Source organism: Sapajus apella, unplaced genomic scaffold, assembly GCF_009761245.1.
Source record: "Sapajus apella isolate SASKATOON/1434 unplaced genomic scaffold, GSC_monkey_1.0 scaffold74, whole genome shotgun sequence".
Classification (NCBI taxonomy): Eukaryota; Metazoa; Chordata; class Mammalia; order Primates; family Cebidae; genus Sapajus; species Sapajus apella.
The window spans coordinates 2123362-2141239 of NW_022437014.1; the positions used below are offsets into that span (position 1 = coordinate 2123362).

General features: G+C 40.1%; 2 long non-coding RNA genes across 2 annotated transcripts in view; both read right to left on the reverse strand.

Moving 5' to 3' along the window:
• Window positions 1-3182: 3182 nt before the first annotated feature.
• The window catches only part of LOC116532011, a 28104-nt gene continuing 13408 nt past the window's right edge, over window positions 3183-17878 (reverse strand). Inside the window, exon 3 of the long non-coding RNA XR_004260674.1 lies at window positions 3183-6035. This is a non-coding gene — a long non-coding RNA (uncharacterized LOC116532011). The remainder of the gene's footprint in view (window positions 6036-17878) is intronic.
• LOC116532010 lies at window positions 7351-12188 on the reverse strand. Its single transcript, XR_004260673.1, has 3 exons — window positions 11436-12188; window positions 9508-9696; window positions 7351-7495 (listed from the first exon to the last, which is right to left on the reverse strand). It is a non-coding gene; the product is annotated as an uncharacterized LOC116532010 (long non-coding RNA).

The window sequence follows — 17878 nt, forward strand, 5'->3', positions numbered from 1 at the left end:
CTGAGCCTCAGCAGGGCTGAGGGAGCTGTCCAAGGTGTCACGGAACCAGTGAATGAGTCAGGATCTGATTCAAGGTCTGACTCTAAAGCATATGCAGTTTATTTATTTATTATTATTATATTACTTTTTGAGACAAAGTCTCACTCTGTTGCCCAGGCTGGAGTGCAGTGGTGCAGTCTCAACTCACTGCAACCTCCACTTCCCAGGTTCAACCGATTCTTCTGCCTCAGCCTCCTGAGTAGCTGGGACTGCAAGCACACGCCACCAGGCATGGCTAATTTTTGTATTTTTAGTAGCGACAAAGTTTCACTATGTTGGCCAGGCTGGTCTTGAACTCCTGACCTCAGGATCCGCCCTCCTCGGCCTATCAAAGTGCTGGGATTACAGATGTGAGCCACTGCACCTGGCTGCAGTTTATTTTTTAAAATGTATTTTCCGTTCATAATTGTGTACCATGGATATGATACCTATATTCATGTGTGTGTGTGCAGGGGTTACACATAGGCCAGATGGCTTAAATTTATTGTGTCCCTTGATGGTAGAGTAAGCCCAATTTTCACAAGTGCTCCACAAAGCTGATACTTACAGTGTTGCTTTTAAATTTCCTGTGTGTTCTCATTTTTCTCCATCTAACGTTTATAAAGGCCTTTAAGAGATCTAACGACTCTAGCTTTAAAAGTCATGTCCTTTGATTTCTGAAGATGAGAGAGGGAACATTGCCATTCTGCTGAGAGATCAATCGGAAAGTTAAGTCTTGACAGAGATGACAAGACGCTCTCTGTGGAGTTGATTTAGTGCTTTTTCAGGGCTGTTGCCACAAGATCTTGCCTGGCACAGCAACCTTGCAAGGTGTATGCTATTCTCCTCTTTTGATTCTTGAGGGAACTCAGGTGCGGAGAAGTAAACTTGATCTTTGATCAGTTGGACAGTATAAACCCATGAGACCAGCACCACAATCAAGATAATGGACATATCCTTTATCCCATCACGTTCTTCATGCCCCTTTGGAATTCCCCAGTCTCCACTCCCATGCTGCCATCCCTGGGCAGCCATTGATCTGCTGTCACTATAGTTTTCATTTTATACAAATTTTATATAAATGGAATTATACAGTGTATATCCCTTTTTATCTGGCTTTGTTTATTTAGCATAATTATTGCGAGATTCATTTATGTTGCTTTGTATGTTCATTTCATTAGGGAATATGGCTTTATATGGGTATGTCACTATTCATTCTCTTAATGATAGACATTTAGATTATTTCTACTTTGGGGCAATAATGAATAAAGTTTCTATAAAAATTGATGTGAAAATATTTGCAGCAGACCTAAGTTTTCATTTCTTTGGGGTAAAAGTCTAAAAATGAAATGTCTGCATTATTTGATCAGTAATTACTGTATGTTTAGATTTTTCACAAACAGCTAAACTGTTTCCCCAAGTGGTTGTACCAGCATGTATGAGTTTTTCAGTTTCTCCACATCCTTGCCAACACTTGGTGTGGTTCGTCTTCTTTTTAGGCACTGTAGTAGGTAGTAACATCTCACTGTGATTTTAATTTGTATTTCCTTAATGACTAATGATGTTGAACATATTTTCATGTGCCTATTAGCCATTCATATATCTTCTTTAGTGAAATGTCTGTTCAAATCTTTTGCCCATTTAAAAAATTGGGTTGTCTGTTGACTTATTATAGAGTTTTGTGAATTCCTTGTGCATTCATATATAAATATTTTATCAGGTATGTAATTTTTCAAATACTTCCTCTTATTCTGTAGATTTCCTTTTCATTATCTTAATAGTTTCTTTTGAGGACTGGATGTTTTAAATTTTAATGAAGTGCAATTTATCAAAATTTGGGGGAATCACGTTTTTAGTTCCATATCTAACAAGTCTTAGTAACCCAAGTTCACAAAGATTTTCTCCTATATGCTCTTCTAGAGGTTTTGTTGTTTTGGTTTTGCTTTTAGGTCTATGATTTATTCTGATGAATTTGTTGTATGATGTGGGATATGTATTGGAGTTTTTAAATTTTACTTACTTTTTTTTTTTGCAAATGAATATCTAATGTTTTTCAGCACCGCTTATTGAAAAAACTATCCTTTCTCCGCTGAATTTCCTTTGTGCCTTTGTTGACTGTCAATTGATCAAATATATATAACTCCATTATTATCATCTATTCTGTTCTATTGATCTATTTGTTTATTTTTAAGCCAATACCATACTGATTACTACAGCGTTATAATAAGAATTCTCAAAATCAGGTAGAGAAGCCCTCCAACTCTGCTGTTCTTTTTCAAAGTTGTTTTGACTATTCTTGGTCCTTTGCATTTCCATACAAATTTTAAATCAGCTTGTCAATTTGTATTTAAAAATTCCTGAGATTTTACTTAGCATCGCACTGACTCTATATATATTGTAAGGCTCACTGCAATTTTTACCATCTCTCTGTTTCCTATTTTCCATGTTTTGAAAAACATTCTTTCATTTTTCCCTGAGTTTTGTGGTTGGTTCAGGTAGGAATTTTAAATCTCATTCCTGTTACTTCATCTTGGCTCAAAAGAGCAGACTCACAAACCAAGGCCTTTAGACCCCAGATCCCATATTCTTTCCATAAGTAGCCTCACTTGAGAAAATAAGGGTTGGGTCTCACCTTTAAACAAAAAGAAAGATTTTATAAAAAGTTAAGTTTTACCAGACTTCAACAAATACTTAAAATGCTGATCCCTAATAAGACTAAGTTACTACACACCAATTTAAAAATTCTCAAGTTTTGATTCTCATAGTTCAAATCTTACTTTTGTTCAATTCTTTATTATGTAAAGCCACAAAAAACTGATCTCACGGCAAATTTACTCATTTGGAGAAGATGGACAGGGTGCTGTTTCCTCTATAATTCTGATAGTTCCCAAGTGATTTCATAATACATGAAATCAGAGGACATGGCTTTGTCCTCTGTATTTAGAAAGAGGAATTTGTTTTTCTGAAAAATCCCATTGTGTCCTGAAAGAGAAAGTGGAATCCAAGACTATGGGATATTGGTGGTTGTAAGCAGAAGACCTAATGATCTACCACATATGCTTAGCTTGACTTCATTAACTTTTTGAAAATGAACCTGCTGGGAAGACAAATCTAATGTCATCCAATAAGAAAAATAAAAATTAGATCATAAAAGTGAATGTGGCTGGTGTGAAGGCAAACAAAATGAAAAGGTTTTATTACATTTCCTTATTTCAAAGCGGCCTTTTAATTAAGATTTTTTTCCACCAGGAGAACTAATTTGATAAGTTTATGTAGGCAGCACATTTCAATTTACACTTTTAGAAAGTGACTCTTTTTCATTGTAAGGAACTTACATACAGTCTCCAGGAAGGAAATAAGGATAAAGGCAAAGGGGCACACCTCCAAGTGGGATGTGAGGATTCTTCCTGTCCAGGTGGAATAGAGTGAACAGTACATTTTCAGTTTCTTAGACTATATTTTATCCTGGTTTTCTCTTTTCTAGCTATTCAGCTGGTGCAAATGTAATTGTGGTTTTTGCACTGTTGAAATTTGCCATTTGATATTGGAATACATCCTTAAAATAAATGTGGTTATGTTATACATCATTTCAATGTGCATTTCTTGCATTGTGTTTTTTCCTAATGACTTATTAGTTGCTGTTTATTATATATTTATCTTAGACTATGGAAATACTGTTAGACAAACATCAAATTTGAGCAATTATCTTCTTCAAGTTCAAAATGGGTTATAAAGCAGCAGAGACAACTTGCAGCATCAACAACACATTTGGCCCAGGAACTGCTAACGAATAGACAGTGCCGTGGTGCTTTAGGAAGTTCTGCAAACGAGAGGAGGGCTTTGAAGATGACAGCATAGCGGCTGGCCATTGGAAGCTAACAGTGACCAATTGAGAACAGCCATCAAAGCTGATCCTCTTACAACTACATGAGAAGTTGCCGAAGATCACAATGACCATTCTATGGTCACTCAGCATTCGAAGCAAATTACAAAGGTGAAAAAGTTCAGTAAGTGCGTGCCCCATAAGCTGAGCAAAATTTTCTTAAAAATCATCATTTTTGAGTATCATCTTCTCTTAGTCACAACAACAAACCATTTGTTCACTGGATTTTTGACATGCAATGAAAAATGGATTTTATGTGACAGCCGGCGATGACTACCTCAGTGGTTGGACTGAGAAGAAGCTCCAAAGCATTTCCCAAAGCCAAACCTGCATCGCAAAAAGGTCTTGGTCACTGACTGGTGGTCTGCTGCCAGTCTGATCCACTACAGCTTTCTGGAAAAAAAAAGTAAATTGATGAGATCCACCAAAACCTGCAATGCCTGCAGCCGGCGTTGGTGAACAGAAAGGGCCCAATTCTTTTCCATGACAACGCCCGACTGCACATCATAGAACGAACGCTTCAAAGGTTGAAAGAATTGCGCTGTGCAGTTTTGCCTCATGCACTGTATTCACCTGACCTCTTTGCCAACCAGCCACCAATTCTTCAAGCATCTTGACAACGTTTTGCAGAGAAAACGCTTCCACAACCAGCAGGATGCAGAAAATGCTTTCTGAGAGATTGTCTAATCCCAAAGCATACATTTTAATGCTAATGCTACAGACATAAACAAGCTGATTTCTCATTAGCAAACGTGTTGATTATAATGGTTTCTATTTTGATTAATAAAGATTTGTTTGAGTCTAGTTACAGTGATTTAAATTTCACGACCCAAAACCGCAATTACCTTTGCACCAACTCAAGAGCTGGAGAAATATTGCTGGAGGCATCAGGCTAGCTCTGGATTTTATCCCTCCTTGGAATTGTTGATCGCAGTAGGGTTCTGAATACTGGTAGCATTTCCAGTTGCCAGTTTCCATGAAAATGGGGCAGGGTAAGTTTGATAACTGCTCGAAATATCAATTCAACCTTTAACTTGATAGCCAATGATCACGAGAACATACAGTACTGACCCAGCTTCACAGCTCTCTTAGAAGAGACTTAATTACACAGTTGAACCGCTGCTAGAATCAGCCAAAGACACAGGGGAAAGAAACAGTTAAAGGAAAGAAGGCAAGATTAATTTGTGGTCTAACTCATTAAGACCTCCTGCTGTCCTCTTTTGCCAAACCACTGAGCCTTCAACTTTTTAGAAAATGATCACATACCTCTAGCTACTCTTATTAGTTCTCTTGATTTTGCAGAAATCACAACCACCCCTGGGAGTCACTGAAGGCACCTGGAGCATGTAATTTGTTCAAAGTGGGAAAAGCCTTCCCAAAGAGACAAGGGACCGGTCCACAGGGCTTTTGCCCTTCTCTCTGATGGTGGTCCCAAGTACCTCTTGCATTCTTTCCATCCTTCCCTCCTTCTACTTGCTTTCATCTTCTTTCTTCTCTCCACTTTCCATCTTTTTCCCTATCCTTGTCCTCCTCTGGCTGCCATGTTGAGGCTAAAGATGGGGTATCAGGGATAGATCTGCAGCTACTTTCAGTGTCCTTACTGAGCAGCCTATATCTATTATCTCACTTAATCCTTACAATAACCTTGAGAGGAGGTACTTCTCCCGTCATACAGGTATAGGAATTGAAGCTTAGGGAGGCTATGTAATCTACCTAAAGTCATTGTACTGGTTGTTAAGCTATTTTCTTTCTGTTTCAAAGCCACCCTTTTATACTCTGCTTTGCGATGCCGTGGTGAGGATTCTGCAAACTACATTTCTGCGTGGTCAGCCGGCTGGTGTTTTGTTGACATGCCAGGACACTGAGGCTGGATGAGGGAGAGGAGACTCACTCCTCCTACCTGTCTCCTGTTTCTGTCTGCATCATCTCAATAATGGCTTTTCACCTCAGCAGCAGCCGTTTTCTTTCTTTCTTTTTAAACGTTTATGTTCAAGGGTACATGTGCAGGTTTGTTATATGGAGCAGCACACTTGTGTCACAGGGCTTGCTGTACGGATTATTTCATTACTCAGGTACTAAGCCAAGTACACAATAGTTCCTTTATCTGCCCTTCTCCATCCTCCCACCTTCCACCCTCAAGTAAGCCCCAGCATCTGTTCTTCCTTCATTGTGTCCGTAAGTACTCATCATTTAGCTCCCGCTTATAAGGGAGAAGATGTGGTATTTGGTTTTCTATTACTGCCTTGGTTTCCTAAGGATAATGGCCCCCATCTCCATCCATGTTCCTGCAAAAGACGTGATCTCATTATTTTTTAAGACTGCCTCGTATTCCATGATGTATATGTACCACATTTTCTTTAGCCAATCAGCAGTCATTTTCTACACTTCCAGAATGAACTCTTCAGAAATACTAGCACCAGTCCACCAGCACCTCCTGCCGAGAAATCCAGGTCCCAGCTCCGAAGCGTTTCTACTCCAAGCCTCTAAGTTCTAGTAACTTCATCCTCTTCTCTTTGTTCCCCTGGCCCTAGTGGCAGTAGCTGCTTCCTGGAGTTAAAATCTCTCTGGTGGCCCACTGTCCCATTTTTGTTTTTGATACAGTTTAACCAAGTCCCTCTATTAAGTTCTTTTCTGTGAAGTTACTGGCTTGATTTCTGTTTTTCTAATACAGGAGCAAGAGGATTAAAAAATGGGTATGTCTGACTACAAATCCAGGCCCTTAATTCTTACCCCTCTCCCATTTGCAGCCTGGCACTCAAATAACACTTTAAATCAAGTATAATTAGGAAATCGAGCTATGTTCTTTGTGTGCACTCCTTGGGGAAAACCCTAAGCATTGTCATGTTGGTGACTGAACAGTCTATCCTCTCAAATGGCTTGGAAAGAACTAACATGACATAAGTAAGTATAATAGCAATCAGCCAAGGAAGATGGAGCTCTGATGAACATATTCCTAAAAAGATCACAGAGAGTGCATGCAGGTGTGGAGCAGCAGGTGGGTGCAGGACTGGCATGGTTATGGGCTGCGGGGCAGCAGAAGAACAATTCTGTTTGCTGTGTGGAGAGTGGATTGGAAAAGAGGAGGAAGTGGGAGTCTGCATGGGAAACTGTTGCAGAATCCCAGGATGCTTCCATGCCAGTCCCTGGGAGCCAACCAGAGAATAGATGACCTGGTACCTGGGTGGAGACCTGAGCTGGGAGAAGATGTACCTGGAAGAAAATTACAGAGGACATCAACGTGGAACAGAAGCCCCAGGACAGCAGGAGAAACCTCACCTGCCAAGAGGTGCCCCAGCGGCCGGGCTCCTGTGGGCCATGGCCCTCATGGATGTGCATTTCTACCTCTGCCCTGACTGCTGCTTCATTGCCCCTCAGTGGTTCATGGCAGATGCCAGGCACTGTCCCTGTGGTCACTTCAGGATAGGACAGAGTCAAAAACTGCTCACCTGGACTACCCTGTGAACTGCTGAGAACAGAAATGAGGCAGCTGAAGCCAGCATGTCAAGGAAGGAGCCGTGAAGAGAATGAGGCTGGGTTCACTTGTGGTCACCATCATGGTGTTATTCCACTGAACACAGAGTCCTCCATCTCCACCTGTGTTGCCACTAATGACAGAGCTTCAATCTTTGTTATTGCTGAAGAGTACCCCATCGTATCTATGCACCACATTGTCTTACCCATTCATCTGTTGATGGATTCCGTGGTTGATTCTGTATCTTGGCTATTGTGAATACTGCTGCAGTAGTCATAGGGTTCAATCTGTGGGAAGCAGCGCGCACCCAGTGTTAGGAGCCCTGTCTGCTCTATGCTTCTACCCTTGAGCTCAATAATCTCAGGTCTGGGCCAGGCGTGGTGGCTCATGTCTGTAATCCCAGCACTTTGGGAGGCCGAGGTGAGTGGATCACGAGGTCAAGAGATTGAGATCAGCCTGGCCAACATGGTGAAACCCCCTCTCTATTAAAAATGCAAAAAAAAAATTAGCTGGGTGGAGTGGCATGTGCCTGTAGTACCAGTTACTCCAGAGGCTGAGGCAGGAGAATCACTTGAACCCAGGCGGTGGAGGTTGCAGTGAGCTGAGATAGTGCCACTGAACTCCAGCCTGGGTGATAGAGCAAGACTCTGTCCAAAAGAAAAGAAAAAGAAAGAATCTCAGGTCTGGGACTTGATCCTGATAAAATAACCCAAAGTCAGAAAAAAAGCCAAATGCATAAAGGAGTGCTATAGTGATCAAAAACTAGAAACAATAATTTTAGAGGACTAGTTTATCAAATTAGGGTCCAACCACTTAACAGATTATTCTGCAGCCGCTGTGTAATTAGGATCCCATGTGGCAACATGAAGAAAACCTTGTGATAAGTGAAGAAAACAAGATACAAAGTTGTATACTATACTATATTCAACTGCAAAATTATGCATTTATGTAAAAAATACAAAAATGACAGAAATTGGGCTACGGTGAAAGGGAAATTATGGACAATTTTTTTACTGTTTTTAAAACTCTGATGGTGTAATACTGATTTTTTAAAAATTATTTTTAATTGATACATAATTATACTATTTATGGGTACATACTGATGTTCTGATACATACAATGTGTAGTGATCAGATCAAGACATATCCATCATCTCAAACATTTATCATTTCTTTCTCTTGGGAACATTCAATACCCTCTCTTCTAGCTATTTGAAAATATATAGCAGGGCACAGCGTTTCACACCTGTAATCTCAGCACTTTCGGAGGGCAAGGTGGGTGGATCAAGAGGTCAGGAGTTCAAGACCAGCCCGGCCAAGATGCTGAAACCTCATTTCTACTAAAAATACAATAATTAAACAGGCATGGTAGCATGCACATGTAATCTCAGCTACTCTGGAGGCTGAGGCAGGAGAATTGCTTGAACCCGGGTGGCAGAGGTTGCAGTGAGCCAAGATCGCACCACTGCACTCCAGCCTGTGCAACAGCACAAGACTCCATTTCAAAAAAGAAAAGTATATAATATATTGTTAACTATAGTCATCTTGCGATGCTATAAAACACTATAATTTGTTCCTTCTATCTAGCTGTAATCTCGTGTCCTTTAACAAATCTCTCCCTATCCTTACCTTTCCCCTACCCCTCCCAGCCTCTAGTAACCTCTGTTCTGCTTTTTATAACTGAGTAAACTTTTTAAAATGTCTACATAAGAGTAAGAACATGAGGTATTAAACTTTCTATGCCTGGCTTATTTCACTTAACATAATGTCCTCCAGTTCCATCCATGTTTTTATGAATGACAGGATTCCATTCTTTTTTTATGGCTGAATAGCATTCCGTTTTGTATATATACCACATTCTCTTTTATCCATTCATCTGTTGATGAATACTTGAGTTGATTCCATGTCCTGGCACTGGAATAAACATGGGGCGCACATTTTCAAAAATCACAAAATTGACACATTTGCAAGTCATAGATGTAATGGGAACTTAGCTCTCTGCATTTCTGCTGGAAATCGAATTTCTCTAAAAGCAGAACATGCATTTTTAATCTTTTCTTACTAATAATTTTATTTTGCAGAAGGAAGAGGAAGAAACAAAAGGAACTTCTCTCCTGGATTTAATTCTGACCTACCAGGAAGAACCGGCTATTGAAGCAGAAGTACTGGAGCCTCTGCAGCCAGTGAGTCGGGGTGTCTTTCAGAGGGGGATTAAAATGCCCAAGGAAAACCATTCTGGAAAAGCTCTAATGTGGGTTCTAAATGGGTACACAGTTCTCAAGAAGGTCAGAGGAAATTGCAGCTTGATCCCATAATCAAACAATCTGAAAGAGAAAACAGAATGAGAAGGATGAATGGGAGGATCCCCAAAATGAAATCCTGAGGATACAAGAGTATCAACCTTGATAAGAAGTAAAAGAGTTTGGCTTCAAAAATACCAGTGTGACTAGCAGAGAGCAATTTAATGAGCTTAATTTGTCAAAGGGCTGGACAATACATGGAAGACATTTACAGCAGATAACCTGTGAATGCCTCTTTGTTCCAGGAACTCTAGACGTGAACAACCCAAGTTGCTGCCTTCAAGGTGCTTGGCAATTTCAGGCTGGGCGCCATAGCTCATGCCTGTAATCTCAGCACTTCAGGAGACTGAGGTGGGAGGATTGCTTGAGCCCAGGAGTTCAAGACCAGCCTGGGCAACATAGGGAGACCTCATCTCTATTTTTTTTCAAATGCCAATTTCTTTTTACCTTTTTTTTTTTTTTTTTGAGATGGAGTTTCACTCATCACCCAGGCTGTAGTGCAATGGTGTGATCACAACTCACTGCTACCTCCATTTCCTGGGTTCAAACAATTCTTCTGCCTCAGCCTCCCAAGTTGCTGGGATTATAGGTGCCTGCCACCATGCCCCGCTAATCTTTGTATTTTTAGTAGAGATGGGGTTTTACAATATTGGTCAGGCTGGTCTCAAACTCCTGACCTCAGGTGATCCACCTGCCTCGGCCTCCAAAATTGTTGGGATTACAGATGTGAGCCACTGTGCCCTGCCTTAAATGGCAATTTTTTTCATTTGATACAACCTACTATATTGTCAAGAGGGTGAGATTTGACACAAGGAGTGAGAGACGACCTCTCAGAAAGAGTGGCATATGAGCGGAGCACCAAATAAAGTGAGGGAATGAGGCACGCGAAAACTGTGAGAAGAGTGTTCCAGGCTTAGGGGAAAGCACATTTCAGCAATGTGGGGTGGGAATGCGGGGTGTGTGTGAGGAACGTCCAGAGGTCCAGTGTGGATACAGTAGAGGGACAGGGACAAGGGACATTAGGAGCTGAGACAGCAGTGGCCGCCAGAAACAGATCCACAGGTCATGACAAGACTTCACGTATTTTTTCTGGGAATAAAATGAGAAGTCCTTAGAGGGATGAGAATAGGGGTGATTTGATTGGATTAATATTCTCAAATCCTGGAACCCGTGTGGAGATGAGACTCAGAGGGCCCAGTGAGGAAGCCCTGCAAACACTGATGGGACCAGGGCAAGAATCCAGGAAAGATCTGATAGTGACATGGGAAGGTTGTTAGCAGTGAAGGAGGTGAGAAATGGTAGAGGCTGTAGGGTGTATTTTGAAGGTAAAAGTGACAGGACTCACAGATTGAATTAGACATAGCAGTTTAAAAAAAAAAAAGGAGTCCACATTCCTACACACCAATAACAGACTTAAAGAGAGAAAAATAATAATAAAATAATAATAATAATAAAAAGAAAAAAATTTTTAAAAAAAGGAGTCCAAGGTGACAATAAGAATTTTGGCCTGAGCTACTAGATAAATGGTGGAGCCATTTACTGAGCTGGAAAGAGGAGAAAAGATGAAGATTTACTTAGGTAGAAAAAATCAAAAGCTTGATTTTAGATACATTGACTCTACCATTCTTCTCAGGCATCTGATTTGGGATAGTGTGTAGGCAGTTGGATCAACAAATTTAGAGCCGGAAAAAAAGACAGGAGACTTAAATTTGGGAGTTATTAGCCTACAGATTTGTTTAATGCATGGGACCGGTAGAACTCACCTGGGAAATGAGGTTAGCTGGACCAGAGAAGAGGTCTCAGGACAGGGTTCCAGAGCCCTCCAACACTGAGAAGCTGTGGGGAAGGAGATCCAGTGCAGGAGGCTCAGGAGGGGCTGGCAGTGAGGACAGGACATCGCATCGGTTCTGACTCCAACTCCCAGTTTTTGCCACAGCCTTATTAGGAAGAGGAACCTGCCAGAAGGGCAGGGGGGAAGCTAGGGAAGCACCCACAGGAGACTCCTCCATCAGCATCAGTTCAAATAAACATGAGTGCCCCACTGTAGAGAGCCACGTCCTCCAATGAGAATGAACCCCAGCACTAACCCACCTCTTCTACCTCCTCTTCCTCACTCCAAGTGACAAAATGGTCAGTTCTCCAAACCAAACATGACTAAGCCTGTCAGCCCTGATATTCAAGGTATTTAAAAACCTCTTGTCTTTCGACTGACCACAACAATTATAACTAACAAATCCTGATCAAATGCTCCTCACTTTCTGGAATATCCTTAGAAAGCAACTTACCTCCCAGGGTGTGAAAAGTTCTGAGTACCAGGAAAGCCAGAGGACAAATTCTTAGATGTGGTGTTGGCAACAATACTAAAAGACTAAAAAAAAAAATTTACTTAGAAGACGAGGAGGAAGAAAAACAGGAGAATCCACCTAGATTATCAGAAATGGGTAACTTAGAAATAGAGAGCCATTCTGGGCAGTTGTGTTTGGGGACTTTCTCTAGAATACATGAGTACTTGGAAGAATAAGAGACTCACAGCAAGAGAGGGGCCAATTAGATATATGCCCGTCAAAACCGCCTCCCGATTCAGGGTGTTTTCACCAATTGCAAATTAAAGTTTTCATTCTAAGTATGTCTGGAAATGGAGAGATAAGTAGACAGGATGGATGGATAGACAGACAGACAGACAGACAGACAGACAGACAGACAGACAGACAGATAGATAGATAGATAGATAGATAGATAGATACAGAAAAATAGAAAGATAAGTGCAGGTTTTGAAGGTTACAGGATTTGTATAAAAGCTATTCAGAGTCGCTGGGTTTAAAATTTAATGTTTGCCTTGTGCATTGCTGAGATGAATGTAAAATAGTGGCATTGTTGAGAAAAAATAGTATGGCAGTTCCTCAAAAAATTAGCCATGGAATTGCCACACAATTCAGCTATTCCATTTCTGGGTATATAGCCAAAAGAAGTGAAAGCACAGCCTTGAACGGATATTTGTATACCCACGTTCATAGCAGCATTATTCATAATAGCCAAAACATGGAAGCAACCCAAATGTCTAGTAATAGATGAATGGATAAACAAAACATGGTATATTTATACAATGAAAAATTATTCAGCCTTAAAAGGAAAGGAAATTCTAACCCATACTGCAATATAGATGAACCTTGAAGACATTATGCCAAGTGAATTAAGCCAGACACCAAAGGACAAATTTTTTCACAGGCATGTGGTACATAGGTTAGTCAAATTCACTTTCATACAGTCAGGAAATAGAATGCTAGTTGCCACGGGTAAGGGAGGGTGGGTAATGAAAAATTATTGTTGCTAGGCGCACAGCATTTGAGTTTAGGAAGGTGAAAAAGTTCTGGAAATGGATGGTGGTGACAGCCGTACAACATTGCAAATATACTTGATGTCACTGAATCGTACACTTAAAATGGGTAAAATGGTTTTTGAAATGGTGATCCAAGATTATACAATTAAGAAAGATCGCTCATTAGGTGATGATGTCTCTGAAAGAATTATTAAGATTGCTTAGCTGTAAACAAAAATGACATTAATATGAAAGAGGCTGTCTTTTTAAAAAAGTTCCGGATGTGTGTATGTGAAAATTGTTGTATATGTGTCAGCACATAACAATTTTTGTTTGGATTACCTTCAGAATTCTTGTTTTTCTATTTCTTTCCTTTGAGTATATGAGAGCTCTAAATTCATCAGTGAAAAATTATAAATCTCAGTATAATTCTGATAGCGGGAGGATAGTGTATTTTCAGGTTTGCTGGAGGAAAAAAACTGGACTTTAAATAATTAAGCCAAAATGATTGTATTAATTAACTTATATCCTTAATCACTAACTTCATTTTTTATATTTCCCTTGACTTTTGTGGGAGAAATAGTTTTTGTCTCAAAAGTGGGCTTTAGTGATCTATGGGTTTGATAAAGCAACCCCGATAACGAGGCAAGGATATTTAAATGGCAACATGCCAGCAATTATTATTAGTTAATTGAAAGCTTTTATGATTTTGGCCTGGGGCCAATGTTTTTCCCCTCTGCTGGGCCATCCTGTGGGTAAGGGAGAGAAAAAGCTTTGTTTCACTTTTCAAATGAAAGTATTAAGTAACCTTGAAATTTTTATAAAATTAAAAGATAGTAAAAACAACTATTCTAACAGAATTCAAAACCTGTTATGCTTCAGTTGTGAGATTATTCAAGATAAGTCCATGTGAAATTGGGAGTAAATTTCTACTGGCAAAGTTTGTTAGTGATAGCTATGCACTTCTGACGAAACACAAAGTGGGGGGTATGGGCGTGTCATATCATCATGGTGCAGATATGTGGATGCATGCATCCAAACAATGGCAGCCTAACGCGCTGTGCTGGATCCAGACAAAATATCCGAGACCACTCAAAAAGAAGGTGAAAATTGTCTGCAAAAATATATTTGAAAAATACTGAGCTAATATAACATGAATGTGGAATTATAAGCGAGGTATTGTAACTCACCTACAGATGTGTTTTTTGTAATCAACATTTATGGACTCAGACTACACTGTAAAAGCTTACATAGAAATCATTCTACGTAAATTTTCTAAGTATGAAAGTGACCTTGTATCTGTTTTCACTACTGTATTTTTAAATGCATTTAAATCACATTTCCACATGCCTGATAGTAATAAAATTAAGGTTAATTTGTCACAAGAAACATGCAAATTAAAATCTAATTGCTATACCACTAAACACCCAGTAGTATGGCTAAAAAGAAAAAAAATAGAAAATGTCAAGCACTGGGGACAATGTGGAGCAAACAGAACTTTTACAATGATGATTCGTATGCAAAGTGGCACAAACACCTTGGAAACCTGTTTGGCATTATACTCTACTAAACCTGAACACATGCATTGTTTATGACCCAGGAATTCCACTCCTGGGAACCAAAAACAATGCATATATGTGTTGCATGTGTTCACCAAAAGACATTTACAAGAATATTGGTAGCAGCACTATTTGAAATCGCCCTCAAGTGGAAACTGCACAAATGTTCAACAGTATGACGGATAAAGTATGGTATATTCATGCAATATAATAGCATGCCATAATACCATATGCATACCATTTATGCATATCATACCATATATGCAATATAATACCATATTTATGCATGTGATACCATATTGCATATTTATGCAATATAATTCCCTACAGAAACGAGAGTGAGGGATCTACAAATGAATATGCAGCTGTACAAATGAATCTCACAAATATAATGTTGGGTGGCAGAAGCCAAATGCAAATGAATACATGCCGTATGATTTCTTTCTTTTAAATTAAAAAAAATTAGTCACACACAGTTATGCTGTTAGAAGAGAGTAAATTGGTCAGGAGCAGGGGTAGTAACAGGAGGGTGTGCAAGGAGACTTCTGGTTGTTAGTTATGTTCAGTGTCTCAATCTAGGTGCTAAACAGGTGCACTCAAGATTTTAGAATTCATCAATTTGCACACTTACAATAGATGTACGTTTTTGTACCTATATTTCAATAATGTACATTTAAAAAGTAAAGTGACACACTATTAACAAATGACACTATTATATTAACTGTTATATTAAGGAAAATACAAAAATGAGTTCTCTAACAGGGGCTCTGCAGGTCATGTGGTCATGCTAAGGGCCATATGTGCTCAAGATTCTCATGACGTTTTGGAAGGAGGTTGGGTGGGCTGGCTCACTTGCTTGCTTGTCTGCCTGCCTGCCTTCCTTCCTTCCTTGCTTCCATCCTTCCTTCCTTCCTCCCTCCCTCCCTCCCTCCCTTCCTTCCTCTCTTTCTTTCTCTCACTCTCTTTTCTTCCTTCTTTTCCTTCTTCCTTTCTCTTTCTCTCTTTTTTCCTCCCTCCCCTTCTCCCCTCCCCCTCCCCCTCCCTTCCTCACTCTCTCCCTCCCTCCCTTCCTTCCTGCTTCCCTCCCTTCCTCCCTCCCTCCCTTCCTTCCTGCTTTCAGTCTCACTGTCTCCCAGGCTGGACTGCAGTGGCACCATCATGGCTCACTGCAGCCTCAAACTCCTGGGCTCCAGTGATCCTCCTGCCTCAACCTCCTGAGTAGCTGGGATTACAAGGGTGCACCACCACACCTGGCCTTGTCTTTCTTTTCTGACAGCTGGTGCTACTCTCTGATAGTACCAACCAATATATCATAGACCTCTGCAGTATTTGGATTTTATTCCAGGACACCTGAACTAAGGGTAGAGAAGGAAGAAAGAAAGAAGAAAAAAGAATTGCATGATCACCGCACTCTCCTGTGAAAGTTCTGCCTAATGGCTATATGTTTACGCATCACATGAATCAGCCTATAACCTAGAATGAAGCCACCTGTGCACCACAAATGCTCTTTTATAGGGTGGGGTTAATGTCTGCACTTCTGGGCAGCATTGTAATTTGAATACAACATTTGGTGTGATAATATGTGACAGCAAATGTCAAATTAGGAAGGCTGTGTACACACTATTTCTATGTATAGATAAGTATGTATGAAAGAGTTGGAAACTTACCTGTGTAACAAGGTATTCTAAAACAGAGAGAAGGACGCAGAGCAGGTGGTTGGAAGCATCAGCATGGGCTGCTGCTCCATGAACCTTGCTCCACTGCTCATAGGCATGTTTCCTAAGCTTATTCCTTTGGAGCTGGATGATGCTTTGTAGTGGGGGCTATTCCTCTACCCTCTAGATGCCAGGCACGCAAACCCTCGTTCAGGTTATTTTAGAGTATGTGTATGAAAGGACAGCTGTTACGGAAGCAAGCCCAATTCCACAGCTTCAGAAAGTGGGTGCCTATGAATCAAGAACTAACTACAACTCAGCAAATTCATTTCTAGGCTGGGGGAAGGAAGCCTGAGAGTTGGACAAAAGAGTCAGTACTTAACCCCAAGAACATCCAAAACCAACCTTCCCTTGCCTCCAAAATACCTTCCAGCTTCTGTCCTCAAGAATATCCTCCATTTTTACTATTGAGATAAGGGGTAAGAAGAAAATAAAACATTCTGACAACCTGTGGGGATTAGCGCAGAGTCCCTAGAGAAACTCTCTTGACCAGAAGGCTGTAACTTGCTTTCCAAAACGGGTTTTTGTTGACTACTGAGTGTACTGTTACATAGTAAACATGGACATTATTTATGTCCTCGACAACGTCCATTTGATTTTCCTTTGGGAAATTCTTCCACATGTTTTGGTCACATAGTTTGGTTAAATGGCCTAGTCTTCAGCTCTAAGGCATTGCTTTAAGTCAGTCAGCACCTTCCATCTTCTCTGGCCTCAGTGAATAGTTCATAGATGAGCGTGTTGCCTAATGCAACCCAATGAGACAGAGTGAATACTCATAATTGTTGAGAAGGTGAGGATTACTCAGAATGTGGTAGCAACCTAGGTGTTGCTGAGTGAAGTCCTGAGGTTGAGAACTGTGGCAGCCATGTTGCTGCCATGAAAGGAATGGGCCTGATGGAAAGGAAGCACTAAGAGATATGACCAAGATTTCATTCCTGGATCAAACTGTACCTGGAGTCAAGACTCAATCTGGACTAGTCTTTTAATGTTTTCATTTTAAAATTTAAGCCAGGATACAAATTTCTATCACTTGCAATATAAGGGGTCATAAGAAATACTATATAGGCAGAAACATTTTCGAAGTACATGTAGATGAAACATGAAACTCAACAATACAGTTACCTCTATGGAGAGGCACTGGGAGTCTGGTTTCCATCATGTATGCAAATGAACTGTTTTTATTTTTTTGTTTGCTTTTTACTGTATGTGTAAATCTTTTTCAATTAAAAAAAAAGTCACTAATTTAAAAAAACAAATATATGCCAAATTGGTGTTTGCCAAATTTAGGACTAGTTACATCCAACTCACCTTCAGACCTGCCAAATCAGATTCTCTGGAAAAACCTCTCCTAGAGGATCCGATTTGGCAGGTCTGAAGAGAACCAAAGAACCTCTAGTTTTTGAAGTTCTCCAGCTGATTCCAATAACGAGCCAAATTAAGACATCTTTCTATGGCATAGTTCTCAACCCTGGCTGCACATTAGCATTCATATCTCTGGGAAACCAGAGATACAGAGCTTCCAAAGATAGATCCTGCCCCAGAAAAATTTCATAAGACTTCAGGTAGTAGTATCTTATCAAAGCTCTGGAGGTTAACATTTTAAAAATTGGATAATA